The 15,833-nt window shown below is 39.0% G+C and overlaps 1 protein-coding gene across 3 annotated transcripts in view; it reads left to right on the forward strand.

Moving 5' to 3' along the window:
- The first annotated feature begins 1,647 nt into the window (after positions 1-1,647).
- disp1 (dispatched homolog 1 (Drosophila)) overlaps positions 1,648-15,833 on the forward strand; it is an 85,562-nt gene continuing 71,376 nt past the window's right edge. For 2 of the 3 annotated variants that reach the window (XM_032584691.1, XM_032584689.1), the window contains exons 1-2: positions 1,648-1,830; positions 3,441-3,532. The gene's annotated coding sequence lies outside the window, so the exon portion shown is untranslated. The remainder of the gene's footprint in view (positions 1,831-3,440; positions 3,533-15,833) is intronic. The other variant, XM_032584690.1, reaches the window with a different exon arrangement.

Raw genomic sequence — 15,833 nt, forward strand, 5'->3', positions numbered from 1 at the left:
CTTACATCTGGGGGACAATCGTCTAAACTTTAAACAGATCTGAACTAAATGGAGAATTTTCAAACCAATAAAGAAACTGAATCCAAAACTAGCTTAAATGAAAGTAATGGTAATGATGCCATGAATGTTTGTCACCATGGGTTCTTTACCCATGGGGACTCGATAACTAATATCTACCAATCAGAGATTAGTTATTGATTGTTAGCGATTGTTGGACTCTAACAATCAAAATGCCTCAAAATGCCTTAAGTGCCATTTTGAGGCATTTTGCTTAATGCCTCAAAATGGCATTAAGAAAGTTTCAGTTCTGAATTATTTTTTATTTACAAGCAGTCCTATTGAAGTTCAGGTTAGCTAAAAGCTATGCAATTTGGATGTTTTGAAACATATATTTTAGTTTTGTTATGGATGTGCAAACACCAGGTTGTTGACCCAGCTGTCCAGCAGTTAAAGGGATGAAATTAAATGAGGTTTAATCGTACAGAAACCAGGTGGCTAACTTAGTATGCAAATAAGTCGGACGCTTCAGCTGAAAAACAGAGGTCACTCGTGTTAACCATTAATATTTTTCAGTCTGCACCCGTTTTGCATTTGCAGAGCTGGTGCAGTTGCATTTTATTGTTCAGTTTTCTGCCCTGCGGACACGCAAGCTTTAACTCCATTTGGCTTTCTCATTTAGCTCTCAGTTACCAAGTTCTATCAAAGATCATCAGAAACATTTGATTTGAAAACAGGCATCTACTTAACCACAAGAACACATGCATGGAAATCTAAAGAAATGTAATGTCCCTGCTTGATGTAAACATATAGCTAGTTATCACTAACACTTAAAGAAAGTTTATAAGGTCAAATACTTTCTCCACATGGAGCCAGGGTGGTTTGAATAGCTTTTCCCCTTTCGTAATAAAACATTTTTTTGAAAGCTGTTTTTGTTTTTATTTATTTACTTTGTGTATTGACCTTAAAATGTGCTTGATCGTGTTTTGTAAATGTGAGGTATGACAAAAAAACAAAGAATAAATCTTCCCCCATAACAACTCTCGACACTGAATTTTGTTCATGTTAATAATTTGGAATAAAAATCCGAGCAGTCTTGTGGTTATACCGCCCCCATGTGTCCACAAACAGAAATACACTGCTCTGCCACCAGGCTTGTACGCTATCTTCTATGTGACCTCTTAAATTACTAGTTTACAGACTTTACATGAAACATGGTCATTCAAAACAGTAACAGACATTTACATCAAAATGCGAATTGAAAAATAAAGCAATTTGTCTTTGAGCTAAGACATATTTACCTCTAAAGTAAAAGTACGCTCTCTAAAATCTGGCTAAAATAAATTGCTCAAAACTAGACAGACAGGGTTATTTTTTCAAAATTAAATTAGTCATTTTTATTCACTTCCATCCATTTACAGTTATTTATTTATTTATTTATTTTCTGGTTTTCAGTGAATACGGCGTGAAAGATTGGCTCGAGATCTATTCCAGGACAACCACGTCTTGCGCGTGCTCTATCAACTAACCGTTTCCATTTTTAAATGAATAATTACATCGCCAAAAATGAAATACTGCTACAAATTGATCACTTTTCTGATCTCCAGGAAGCAATAAGGTAAACTACCCCCTTTTTAGTGCCCTTCCCAGTTCCCTACAGCCCTCCCTGGGCTGCACAGACCTCAGTGCGCAGCTGCCCACCCAACATGGTTTGATGATTGAACTTAGGCATCCGGCATTAACTCCATCTGGACGACCAGGAATACTTTTCCCTAACCCAGTCCTGGCACCGTCCCTGCGTTCGGCTTTCGGAGCCCGTGGCAACCCTTGTGAGTAAGTAGCTCGACGGTGAAAGGAGCCGCTGTTGTTCAGCCAGCAGCCAGCTGTTTTGGTCAGCGGTTAGCTGGCTAGCAGCGTCACTCAGCTAACATAACCGTAGCTAGCGAGCCGGGGGGTGAACTCCAGCTCCATGTTGTTGTTGTTGTTGCTTTTTTTTAAGCTGAAATGGCACTAATATTCAGAGCTGGGTGATAGGAATGCTTCTGAATGTTGTTCCAGGTTCCTGTGAGCTTCAGAGGAAACGAGCCAGGCTAGCTTCGACTGGGTCAGCTGTGATTTGACATAAGGCCGAAGCTACTTTGATAAAATCATAACTGGCTCAAATGGATGGAAAACAATACTGCAGGCTAAAAAAAATAGCCAACTTCCTGAACCTAAAACCTACATATGTACTTTTTAATTTTTTTTTTTTATCAGGTACTGAGTTAACTTTTAATTTTAAGAATGATACTCGTTCACAAGGCGTATTAAATGTTCACTTTAAGGCTAAAGCCACATATAAACGATACTGTATGAGGCTCATTGTGTGTTCAAACATCTGGCTGTGGCAGCAGGTTATTTCCTAAAAAAAACCAACTAAGTTTATCACCTGGATTTACCACAACTCTTTTAATTTATGTTCACTTTCTGAATCTTAACTATTTTAACTGGATTTTTTTAAAATCATTTAGTTTTTGTGATAAGTTTGTAGTGAACTTATCCTCATCATATAGCTCTCCAGCCACAATTAAGAAAACTTGGAAGTGAAAAACAAAGTAAGTTGTTTATATGTCCTAATATTTTTTTGGTGGGTTATTCAAACTGAGTTAGATGGTCTTATTATAAGAATCTGGAGACATTTCCAAGTTTAGTTGAGCCTGTGAGAAGGGATGTTCGAATCAGAGTTTCTGGGTTATTTCCCAACTTTCTGATTTTTCTTTGTAACCTGATATGCTAACTCTAATTTTCAGAAGAAGCAAAATGCTTGAAATGGTAACATACGAGGATACGTGCTGCAGGTTCTTTTACTCCTGTCGCAATAATTAATCGCACGATCAATTAAAATGCGCTCAATCATTTCCATTTTGATGATTAATATTTCTTGATGGGAGATTTTGTTTACAGAGACTTCATAATCCATTTTGTTTATTGTTTCGACTGTGTGTGGGTTTTTATTTTCGTTCTATTTACTGTTTTTGCTCGCTGTGTTTTATTTTGGACATTTAAAACAGTTCTTTATAAAAATTAAAGTTTATTGGTCTCTGACAGGGTGGATTTGCTTTGTTAGGCCTTTTATCAATGCTTGAAAATAGTCTCTAAACAACAGTATTATTGTTTATTGCAACAATTACTGGGGCAACTTATTGTACAGCAAAATTTTTAATAATGACATAGAAATATATTCATGCGTCAAAGCATAGACTCCCTTAATTTTGTAATAAATCAAAGTAGGTGCTTGCATTTATAGATCTAAACTGTTGGAATGCTAAGTGTTTATTATTTAATAAATAGAGGAAATGCATTCCTGTTTTTCCAGTATCTGATCAAAAGAAAACTGTCTAGACGATTGATTGGTACATGTCTAACTCAACCTTTTGTTTTTGCGTTTGCTTTTCTCTCATCAGGATTCCTCAGAAGCTGCCAGGTGAACTCATCCTATTGCCACAGGACCAAAAAAAACAAACAACCCCCCCACAGATCCTTCCAAGAATTCACAGTAAGTAAACAAAAACACGCCCCGATTGTTAATTTCACACTTATACTCACAGTGTGAACATGCAATGAACGAGAAGGAGAAGAGACTCTCCAACAATAGCCTGGAGGTACGCTTTTACTCCGTCTCACGCTTGTGCGTTTCAGAAGAGAAGCCACTAGAGGCCGCTCTCACGCCTGGTATTCCCTCGGCTCAACTGGGTATTCCTTGTGTTGCTTTTAAACCAAACAATGCCCATCAACAAGTACACATCATCTACAGGGCTGGAAATCATTTACTGATGATGTCAGTAAAGAGACTTCTGTTTCAACACTAGAATTATGCGGTTGTGCGTGCGTGTGTGTGTCTGTGTGTGTGTGGTCTTTAAGTTGTTGTGGAAGTGTTCTGTCTCCCAAAACAGTACATCTGCAGTATGTTTAGCCTAATTTCTTTCTGCGGTGATTGTTCAAAAGCGGTTTTGTTTTGAGCGGTCTGTGATTTAGAAAAGGAAGCGTTATCTTGAAGAGAGCCAGGTCTGTCCCGTTCTGAGATGCAGTTCCCTCCCTCCCCCCTCAAACAACTGGCCGGGACAGCTGCCTGTAACAGCTGCTTGATTTCTGGTTCTGGCTCCTGTCCACATCTGGCCAACGTTCCTCTGTGACCCCCTGTTCATCTGCAGGGCAAATCTTTCTGCTCCTAAAATTGGTCTCGATGCTATTTTTGATGCCATTTCGGATTGTGCACCTAATCTAGCGTGTGCATGCATGCGTGCGTGCTTTTCTTTCTCTTTTTTTTTTATTTTTGATGTTCGGGATAAAACCCTGCCGTTAGCTTTTAGCTCACAACTCTGGTATTTGTCCTCATTGTCACAAAATTCATCCCACATGTCTTCTGAATTTTAATAGCCTGGTCTGAGCGCGTATTTATCTGCTGCTCTGATAATACGCAGCATTTTTTCCAGATGCTTCATCCTGGCTTGTAGTTTGAAGGAAGATGATGCCTTCTCGTTTGTGACGGAAACGGAAAGTTGGGGAAGAGGTTGGAAAAAGTTAGTAAATTGCGCGCCGATCTCTAAAGAGTAATGCGTCAAATCAAATGTAGCTTTTCGTCATTTTCTTTGAACAGCAAAACAGTGCTTCTTTTCTGAGATTTGTTACCGATTAGTGTGAACAATCCTGCAAATTAGAGATTCTACATATAACGTCAAAATAAATAGTAAAGCATGACGTCGCTGCTGTATAATTATAGCACGTTTTAAGCAACAAGGCAATCAAGAGTGCTTCACATGAATTAGAAGGAAATGCAAACAAATCAATAAACCAAAAGAAAAAACTGAAAAAGAACCAAAAAAAAAGTAGGCATAAAACTAAATGTTGGTTCTCCATGTTTGGTTCTATGAAGTACATGGTGCTAAATGTTGATCTAAAGTATATAAACTAAATGCTCAGAATTAGACAGAGGAGATCTGCCCTTATGGACTGGGGACCCAATCTATAATTTTTTTCAACATTGGGACCGATACAGATATTAATATCGGATCGGTGCATCTCTACGTAAGAAGCTGAAAGTTCGTCATTGACAAAACGGCCAATGGCTAGAAGCAACTTTGTAAATGCAACCTTGAACTTGACCTGGAAATAACGAGTAATCATTTTTTAGGGTCTATTTTTGCATCATGTCCATCATTTTCTGGTTGTGCCATGCTGTTTGACTGTAACATGGTTGAAGGAAGGTTCATTTTCACGTGCACACCAGCAATCTGGCAGGGGTTAACCCCGTCGCGTTTTTTTTTTTTTTTTTTCTTTACTGTACGTTTCCACACTCCGGAGTCACGGTGGACGGATTGAGCTGTCGAAAAGCAGCCCACCTCTCTTTCCGTCGTTGACGTCTTGGTTGTTGGTTTTGTAATTTATCCTGGCCCGCTCTTGGCGGCACAGGGGTTAATCGTGTTGGGATTCGGGTGCCACAAGGAGCATGACCGCACACTTGGTGTCTATAATTCAAACGTTCTTTGATGTGGAGCCAAAGGACGGAGACACCGGTGGATCCCGCGGACCCCTGTGGCACCAGCATTACTAATCTCTGTCTGTCTTTGTGGAGACAAGAAACTGCTACAAAGCGTGGATTTGTGTCGTCCGGTGCTGACAGCTTGGCTGGACGGATCGCCGAACTGGGAAGGGGTGGGGGGAGACTGTCTCTGGACCTCGGGAGACAAAGCCCCTCGCTATCAAGCCTGTCGAGTGCTGGGATTTAGACTTATAGGAGACAAATATTTTTGCTTTCATTAAGGATGAAACGCTATCCAGGATTTAAATTTCAAAGTTTCAGTCTTAACCTGAGAATAGCAGACTGGCCTCTTTGTCAAGAGCATAACAATCTGTATCAGCTAGAAAAATATGCAATATATTTCTTCTTAGAGATCAGAAATGTAAGAATGCCAATAAGTAGAAAGTGTACCAAACGACAATGAAGAAAATCCTCCCACTGCCATGTCGCTAATTTCTTCTTAACTAGCCTCCCTTTGTGCCCTGTGTGATGTTATGGCAATATTATTGTTATGGATTCAAAAGAGATTTGTTTTAAGTAATTTTGCTTTTTTTTGTTCTCCCAAATAACCTTCCCTGATTTATTTTTACACCTATTTCAGTAAACAAAATAGGTATTTACTGAAATCAAGCATAACTAGCTAAAGTTAGCTGGTTATTTGTAAAGTTAGCAAAGCTAGCTAACTTTGCCCTCTTTTTTTATAGTTTAAACTGCCTGTTGCTGAATTGTGTCATACAAATAAACTTGATTTGACTTTTTCGTCCTGTTTTTACCAGAAAATTCTGATTTTGTTTTGGTCTGGGCTCCTTTTTTATAGACTGTACCTTTCTGACTGCGTCTTGACTAATCCTAGATGACACCAGACTCACCTAAGCAGACAGAGTCATGGATCCTACCACGGAGCATCCGTCAGATCAGCCCCTAACTCAGCGTTTTTATGGCGCTCGTAATGGAAAAGCAGGCAGACTGATAGGCTCTTTTTTTCCATCCAGTCCCTGGGCTTGAGATTAAAGAAATCGATTGGTGCTCCCAGAATACCAGATGTGAAATATTACTGGCTCTGGACACTGTGCCTTTTTTTTTTTTTTTTTTTTTTGACTTCCAGAGGGCCCCATGAGGGAAGAAGTGCTCTGAAAAATGCACCACCACTTATCTGCGTTTTACATCGGCCCCGGCGAAGAACTGTGCCGTATCACTGCTGGCACCGCAGCTGTCACTGTTCATATGTGAGATATACTGACGGAAACCAAAAAGGAACAGGTGTTGCGTATTAGTGCCACTGCTTTCCTCTGACCCCCTCTGGCATAGGGGAGGTGTAAAAAAATAAAAAAGAGTTGTGGTCAATAGAGTTGTCAGAATGGATCATTGTAATGTATGTCTTTTTTTCTTCTTTTTTTTGCCCTGAAGAGAAATAATGGGCACAGAAAGGGAAGCGGGATTGTGTGGTGGGGGCGGATAATGTGGTTCAGGTGGAATAAGCCAAGAGGCAGATCAGAAACATGGGAATCTCTTTAAACGTTGACATTTTCTGCCCTGTTGTCTCTTCTCTGCAAGTTCTGCTGGACTTTAGTGTTTCTGTGAATATCAACCACAGATGGAAACTTGGAACTGATTTTGTCATTCTCGTTTTCTTGACGCAAAAAGATGAGCCGCAGTCATTGTTTTGAGTTTTTCCTTGACATAGACAGTCTTTTGTCTTTATTGCAACGCTCAACATTTCAATATGAAACTGAAACTATAATTGAAGCAACATTGCTTTTGGGGTCTGCTTGCGGTTTTCAATCTTCTCTGCCAGTAGCTTAACCAGACATGCAACCCTGTTAATGAGTTAATCTTTAAAGTTGATTGATCTTATCTATTCATTCATGAGCAACTGTGGTTGCTGTTAAAGGAATATTAAAACTTGGCTCCAAGGTTGTTGATTGTTTATATTTCAAAACAAAACCGGATACGGTGTATTTTGCATCCCACACTGGACTTTGTTTGTATCGTTCCACTTTTCAGTTCTGGTATGGTTCCGCCATCTTTATTTCTGTATCAACTAATTCTGCTTAAGGATGATCAGCAGCGCCTGCTGCTGGATGGCAACCAAACTACTTGGGACTCATTATAAATGACGTCTTTTGCACCATAAAATGCTGACTTCAGATTTTTAAATTGGGCTGATTTTATTTATTTATTTTACAACCCTAAAACACGGTCTAAGTAGTTTTTTATTTAGAATGGTTATCTTAATTCTTTAATATGATCCCCCTAAATCAAGCCAGATGTAGCTATGATGATCAATAAAGAAGAAGAATTAAAGGATGAATCAGATTAATTGTGATGAATCAATTATTGAAATAATCAACTTCTTTAGTAATCGGTTAATTAACTGGAGTTTTCAGACTTCAAAAAGGGCATTTTCTGATGAAACACCATATTCACTGCAGTAAGTAAACCTAAATTTTACTATATATATATACATATATATATATATATATATATATATATATATATGTATATATATATATATTAGTGACATTTTCTTATATTCCCCTTATATTCTCTTAGTGATTCAAATTCACTAAAAGAATGCTACGTTATTGCAAATAGGCAACAAAATGTTTCTTTTCTTGTTTAAGGGGATTTAATTGATTTGGTTATTTGCATTTTTTTAATGTATTTACAATATTGTATAAAAAGTCATAAGTGGTTAATTGAAAAACCTACAAAATGTGACAAATCTTTTATCCGATTAATCATCAGAATACTCGGTAAGTAAAATAATCTTAAATTGCTGCCCTAACTACAACAGACTTTTCAGATTATTAAATGTGTAATTTTGCTTTCCATTCACAAGTCTACACTGCTTTGTGTTGCTCTTTCTATTTTTACCAACTAAAACACATTAAAGTTCACGTCAGTGCTGTATGCTGCTATAACCGTGTCCTTGCATTGTTTTTTGCTGTTTTTTTTTTTGGTACATTAGCGTAGTTAAAAAGGTGCGTTGCATCACTGCATCTGTCCTTAGTTGTGCGGCTCTTCAAAACAAATCCCCAGAGACGGCGCTGGTTCTCCCCCGCGGAGCGCAGCCTCATTAGGGTTTGTTGCCCAAACTGGAGAATTCATTCTGGCTGAAGGAACAGCTCAGCCCTCTCTCCCAGAGACACATGTTTCTAACTGAGGCCTGACCCTGCAGCTTTGGGCCTTGTCAAATCAGATTTGGCTCAAGTGACTTCCAGTCATGGGCTCAGTTACCTCTGAACTAGACTCACTGAGGCAGCCATGCAAAAGAAATAAAAATAAAAATGGACTCACGGTTATGATAAATCAAGAGCTTATTGAAATGTTGCCATCACAAGGATTCCTGATAAATGTGAGGCCAATGCTTGGAGAGCTGAGGTTGTTTTTTTTTCTTTTGCTACAGGGTAACAATCTTGAACACATCTCCATTAAAATGGATCTAAAAGAAAGAGAATCTGCATGTTGCAATGGTCCAGACCTCAGCTTGATTGAGTTTCAGCAGTGGAACCTGAAGAGAAAACGGTGGATGAACTACTGCCAGCAAATCCTCAGTGAACTTAAGACGTGCTGTGAAGAAGAGCAGGCCAAAATTCCTTCACATTCCTCCGCCGGAGATTGATGAGGTCAAACAGAAGATGATTACTTTAAGTTATCTCTGTTGACGGTGCTTCTGGAGGCTCTGCAAATACGACCTGGTCTTCCTTTTTCACTTGCTGACATGAAATGGGATTTGGCTTTACTCTATGTTTACAGGTTAACTCAGGTATTCTCTCCAAATCCAGTAACTCTTTGGTAATGAAACTCAAGATATTCTAGTGGCTCAGTCGGTTACTGGAATCCACTTTTCTTGAGTAGCGTGTCCACAAGTCAAATGTGGATGGAGAAATTAGATGTTTTATTATAAAGGCAGTGATGAATTTCAGTCATGCATATGAAAAATATTGGACTACTGTAATTGCTTAATTTCAGTTTTTTGTCCCTAGAGTGCTTTTGCATTGATGATTTTGGCCCACTTGACAAAAAATTTGGACACATATGCTGATGAGGATGCTGGTCTCTCCTCTCTTTTTTTTCAACAGAGACCGAAACTTAAATTTTTTTGTCTTTGTCCTTGTTTTGCCCAATATCTCTTGTCTCTCTATCACAGCTGATGTGAACAGAAGCACGCCGTGCAACCGCAATAACAGTCCACTTTGAACCACACGACCGTTGAACAGTATAAAGTAATATTTAATTACACAAAGAATTGGGGCAAAAGCTTTTGCCTAGAGGATTTTCTTTTTTTTACTTTTATTGAAGCTTACAAGAAGTCGCTCCACCCCTAGTCAGAATCATCCAAATCAGCATCTTGACGCATCGAGAAATAGATTTTATCTCCCCTTCCTAACATACACATTAGTTATGGCATGGTTGTGTTGTTTTGAGGCATACGTTGACATAAAACTGTAACGGTTTCAAAACCACACCATTGGCACAGGTCAAACCCAGGTAAATATGTCAGAGAACCAAATTTCCTTCAGATATGTAGAGAAGTCACTTAACACTAACTCCCTGACCTTGTCCCTCCCTCTGTTTTCCTTTAAATTTTGAGGAAAAAGACGCAGCATTGAGTTAATTCAATCCGTCAGATAAACCAGCTCAGCCTGCCTCACTGAGGGCGTTCTGCCATTGTCAACTGGATGCCATGGCATCATCATTCATGTATGGGATTGCTTTTCATTAAAAGAAGGGTTGGTAAGTGCAATGTCTGACCAGACTATCAATGTCACCTTGAATATTGTTATTGTAAGCTAGCTTAAAGAAAATGCTCACATCCCTCTCAATAGACGACAGCCGTACATCGGGAATGTGAGTTTTTTTTTCCAGGAATACACAGTGGTAATAGATGGCCTGTATGTTGCTTTCACTCACCCATGAATACAGTGATTACCCTGAGTACAAAGAGTCCTCAGAAAGCCTCGTACCCTTACAGAACTGCTGTTATTGCTGAAAAGTCTTTGCTTTGTTCCCTCTGTGTAGAAGGTGCTCCATTAAGAAGTCCACTCCCTTCTGATTTTCAGCTTTGAAATCCCAACTCCACTCTGTGCATGTATGAACTACAGCAACACCAGATCCAGTCCAAACAGAAAGATCTGTCTGTTCTTTTCTAGGTTTGAATTTATTTTGGCACGTGACGCGGATTGTGACGCAGCTCCCGGTTGCGGGGATCTTTTAACGGAAGCAGGGAGGCAATGTAAGTGGTGTGGTCTTTTTATCATGCTGTCCACAGGGTAGGGAAATATTGTATTCCATCCAAAAATATCACTTATCAGCTATGAGACCAATAGAATTGTGGTAAAAAATAGATTCTGTAAAGAATCGCAGTTCCAAGTCCTGGGACTTCTGAATAGATTCAAAATGCTCCAAAATTGATTTTAAAATAATAAGGTTGTATGTCTTCGCTTGCTCCAATTTTGAAGTATACTTGAATATGGTCGACTCACTGAATATATTTTAAATAATTCTTTGATATTTTGTTATTTAAGAAAAAGCCAGGCAGCTATGCTAACCTAGTACTGGTAATTTAAGTTACAGAAGTTTATGCACAAACCTATTTTGTAAATATTTGCCACTCAAGCCAAAACTCATTTCATTCCATGTAACCAGGTTATTCAAACTGGTCTTCATTGCTGTTTTTAATCACGTGGTTCCAGACAACAAGATTTGTTGCGTAATGTCATGGTCTCCGCTGTTTTCGAGTTACAAAATGTTTGAAGTTGGCGGTAAGTTTGAAAATATCACTGGGTAATTTTGTTATTGGAAGACGTTATTAATACCTAAACAAGAGGTCTGGCACGTCAAAATCCACGCTTGACATTTTTCAACATTAAAAGCTTTTCTTTCCTAAAAATAAATGTGGGATCTCTATCGGCTGTCGCGAAACTGCCGGTTAGTCATCGTTTTCTCACACAATGTCTGCATTTAGTGCCCGGACCTTTTGCACAGCCTCCATAGAGATCCATAATGCCTCAGTGTGCGCCGCCTGAGAAAGAGGAAAGTGGCAGCATTGTTGGAAATGTGGACCGTAATGATCGCAGCTGGAAAGCCGGTTTATTCTGATGATCTTTTTCCTCCTCTGCATCACTGCCAGGAGGAAAGAGACGTGTGCAGTTTGCCTGAGTCTGGAGGCCTTTGGGGGCGGGAGGAGTGTGAGCTGAGCAGGAAGTAGGAAGGACATGCAGGAAGAGAGGCTGCACGCTCTGATAAGAACATCAATACGCTCCCTTATCGCCACACATCAGCTCCTTGTTTGCTGCTCTCTTAAAGGAGCTGCTTAAAACACAATACGTCTCTGCTTTCAATTGTTTCTGGTGTCCGTTCCAAAAAATACCGATTGTTATATTATTTTTCTTAGATTCTTAGATTCAGATGTTTGTCAGATACACTTGCAGTTGGGCTGCAGTTGCCACTAAATACTTCCTGTACTACCTCATACTGTGCACTTTTCAATAATGATATGCATATGACAAGTAGACCAGTCACAATAAATCAATAAATCGCATGATAAATTAAAAAGAGCTAAAAAAAAAATCCATTTGCATAATTTATAGTTTTTTCTCTTTCTGTCTTTCTACCAATAATTGGATGACAGAGGTTTTCAGTCTGGTGCCTTGCTCTCAACTAGCCCTTTTATTAAGGACAGTTTTGTTTACGGAGACTTCAGTTTCCATTTTATTTGTTGTTTCTGTTGCTTTGTTTATTTATTTTGGATATTAAAAATGTCTTCCAGTTCCAGAGTTAAATATTCATCAGAATTTAAAGTTTAATGTGCTCTTGCGTTATTATGCCATTACCATTATATTATTTGAAAATGGCCTCGAAACAACAATATCATCATTTATTGCATTGACTTCTTGGACAGTTAATCGTCCAGCAAAGGTTGTCGTGGTGACAGCCCTAATGCGTATGTTTGTTGTTGTGGTTTCTCTGTTTTCTTTTCTGTCTTTCTGCAGGTTTGGAGGCAGATTTCAACAGTGTTCTCTCTGTGCTTTTTTTTTCTTTCCTCTCCTACCTCCTTTACCTTTAAACCTTTCCTCATCTTTCTCTCTTTATTTTCTCATTTCTTTTTCATCTTTGTGTCCATTACATTTGAAATAATCCCAAAGAAATGTCTAACAAAGTTTTACACCTATACTAAGTATATCATCAGTGAAAGCTGTAGCGCTCCGCTTCTAAATTAAATTTGTTGGGCCTCGCCTCGAAACTCGGAGAGCAATTTTCAGTGCCACACTGCCGGACAGAACACTTAAAAAAAAACAACAAACAAGTAATAAAAAAAACCCACTTTATTCTTCTCTGCTTTTGAATGTTTCTGTTGTCCGGACTCTTTGCTTGGGAGATTAAGTACTGACCACTTTTATCTTTCTGATGCATCAAAATGTAACTTTTTAATGCAAGTAAATAATACACGCAAGTCATAGAAAATTCTCCTGAACAACAAATGTGAATTCTAACTCGGAATACTTTTCCTACTGGAATAGATAAAGCTGCGGAGCAAAAAAAAAGCAACTTTCTGTGAGCCAATCAAACAACAGTTTTCTCTTTCTTCTCAAAAATGTCTTCCTCCCTCTGCCAGGACCGATGTGTGCCAAAAGGGATCCAAGTGTGGTCAGGGCAAAGTTTATATTATGAAGAAGTTAGGACTCGATTATCTACACAGAAAATCTGAAAGCCTCAGTGGAAGTTGCACTAAAATCGGAGGAGATGCTCCCAACAGAGTGTAAACATCTGAAATAATGCTAAGGTTGACGAGGTCGGCGTGTTGAAAACCTTATCGTTTGGCTAAGTGTTTTTGATCAAATGCAACAAACCTTTTTCGCTATATTCAGTTTAGGAATGAATTGATTAAGCATTTTGTTGATATTTTCTCCACTTTATCCCCCCCCCCCCCCCCCTCCCCTCCCCGAATGGCGTCTACGAGACTGAAGCCTCAATAAAATACAAGGGGGAAAAAAAGTGCAAATGTAAGGCATATTTAAGATTCTCTGGACTGAAACGTATTTCACAGATATATTTAAACTGCCTTCTCTCTCTCCCCCCTCACAATCCATAGACTGTAAATACTTATGGATTTTAGCTAGGTATACTTTTAATTACCAGTTAGGTCATTAGAATGACAGAAAACAAACATAATCTCTGAGGACGGCAAGGTGTTCCTAGTAGTGCTTAAAAAAATGCAATTTTACAACATTCACATCTTAACCACGTATTCATTTCATTTGAACTTTTTCATATATTTTCACATTATAACCACAATTTCAATGTTTTATTGTTTTTTTCTGATGGACCAAAACAAAATGATGCATGGTTGTGAAGTGGAAGGAAAGTTTCAACTATTTCAGTGCTGACCAGTCAATACTAGCAATTACAGCTGGAAGATGTTTGTTTTGGAGGCGATGTCTCTGCCAGTTTTCAACATCATTTTTGCTTATTCAGTGCAGCAAAGCTCAAGCTCATCCAGATTGGATGTAGAGACATTTGGGCATTTATTTTTAACCCTTGCCACAGATTATCATTTAGATTGAGGTCTGGACTTTGACTGGGCCATTAGGTGTTGCTGGAAGGTGGATCATTCTCGACAGTGTTGAACAGGCTTCCTTCCAGAAACATCCTGTCTTTAGTTCCAACTTGTTTTCCATCAGCTCTGACCAGCTTCCCTTCCCTTTTTTTTGCATTATAGGAGCTACAGTACTTCTCAGTGCAAAACATTTTTAAAGTGTTAATAGAGGAGATATGTTGTGGTGATGTCCTGAGGGCAGAGTTTCAGAAAGAGCAGGAGTTTCTTAAAGTGGCAGAGCCCAATTTCAAGGTGTTAAATTACATAGACAAATTTCTTTTAAGCCATATCTGACATATATACATGCAACATTTTCATAACAACTGAAGTTAACATAGTAACTTCTTTGTGCTATAAGATGGCAATGTGTTTAAACTTCTTCGCAAACTCATCCCTGACCCACCGGCAGTGTTCCTTGGTCTTCATGTTGCTCTGCACACTTCCAAAGCTGATTGGTTGCTTTTGATTTTGATTATTTTCCTTCAACTGCATAACTCTGCTACTTTGTGTTGGTCTATTAATTCAAACACAGTTCATTGAGCTTTGTGGATGTATTAAGATAAAACATGAAAACGTTCTAGGAGTGAGAACTTCTGGTTTTCATCTTGCTCCTCTGTGTCTGACCCCTTTTCTCAGTGGCCCCTGTCGTCTCTTCAGGCAGACTCCTTACAAGACGTGACAGTATGTCATTTCTTCCTTCGTCCGGAGCGGTCTTGTATCGTAATCTCTTTGTCCGTCTATCGTTTCTTATTCCGAGCTCTAAATCAGTTCCGTGTAACAGTTTGACAGACATTTTTGTCGCACAATTAGTTTTAATCACGCTCTAATCCTATCTAATCTCATTAGCATGAAGTTTTCTCTCAGTGTTTGCTTAGCTCTCCGCTGAAGTTCTGGATTCTCCTTTCTCTCTCTCTGTGCTGGGGAGTTTCCTGTCCTCCATGGGGGATTAAAGTTGACAAAAAGCACGTTCGGGTTGATGAAGTTGTTCAGACACACCTGTGTTCGAACAATCCCATATGGTGCAGCTATGCATGTAGGCGCAGGCATGGCCGTACATAACAGCACGAGTGAACTACAGCAACATTTGGCTTGCATTTCCGCAGCAGCTTCTTCTGTAGACGGTAGGGAGGGGATGAAATTGCGACGGAGCACATTAAAGTTCTTTGTCTCAAGTAGTTTTTCCTTAATACTTTATTTTGTTTTTGATTCCTGTTGGACCTTGACATTTAGAAGCCCAGGGTACTAACAGTTCCCTGCCTCCTTTCTTTGCTCAACTTGCTGGTTGTTGGCACCTCGTTGGTCCCTGCTGGATGGTTTCGTTGGTCCCTGCTGGATAACAACGTTGAGTAAAAGCAGGATGTACTAGCTGCTTTAGATACAAGCCCTTGCTTTTTGTTGCAGTTTTATTGCACAATCCACTTCTCCACACTATTTCTGTCCTTTTAGTATTTCACTGAAGGATTTTAGCTTATGTTGCACGTTTACTGCCCACAATGGTAAGTACATCCTGTTAAATCTGCGTCTAAACTGCCTTAATTGTTAATGGCATAGATTCATCATTGTTTAAGAAACATTCCTCAGATATTTTGGTCTATTTTAACAGGCTATCTGTGAGGCCATTGGAGGTAGAGTGAACTCATGTTCAAGAAACCAGTTTGAGATGGTCTGAACTTTTCA

This window comes from Xiphophorus hellerii, chromosome 15 (assembly GCF_003331165.1).
Source record: "Xiphophorus hellerii strain 12219 chromosome 15, Xiphophorus_hellerii-4.1, whole genome shotgun sequence".
Taxonomy (NCBI): Eukaryota; Metazoa; Chordata; class Actinopteri; order Cyprinodontiformes; family Poeciliidae; genus Xiphophorus; species Xiphophorus hellerii.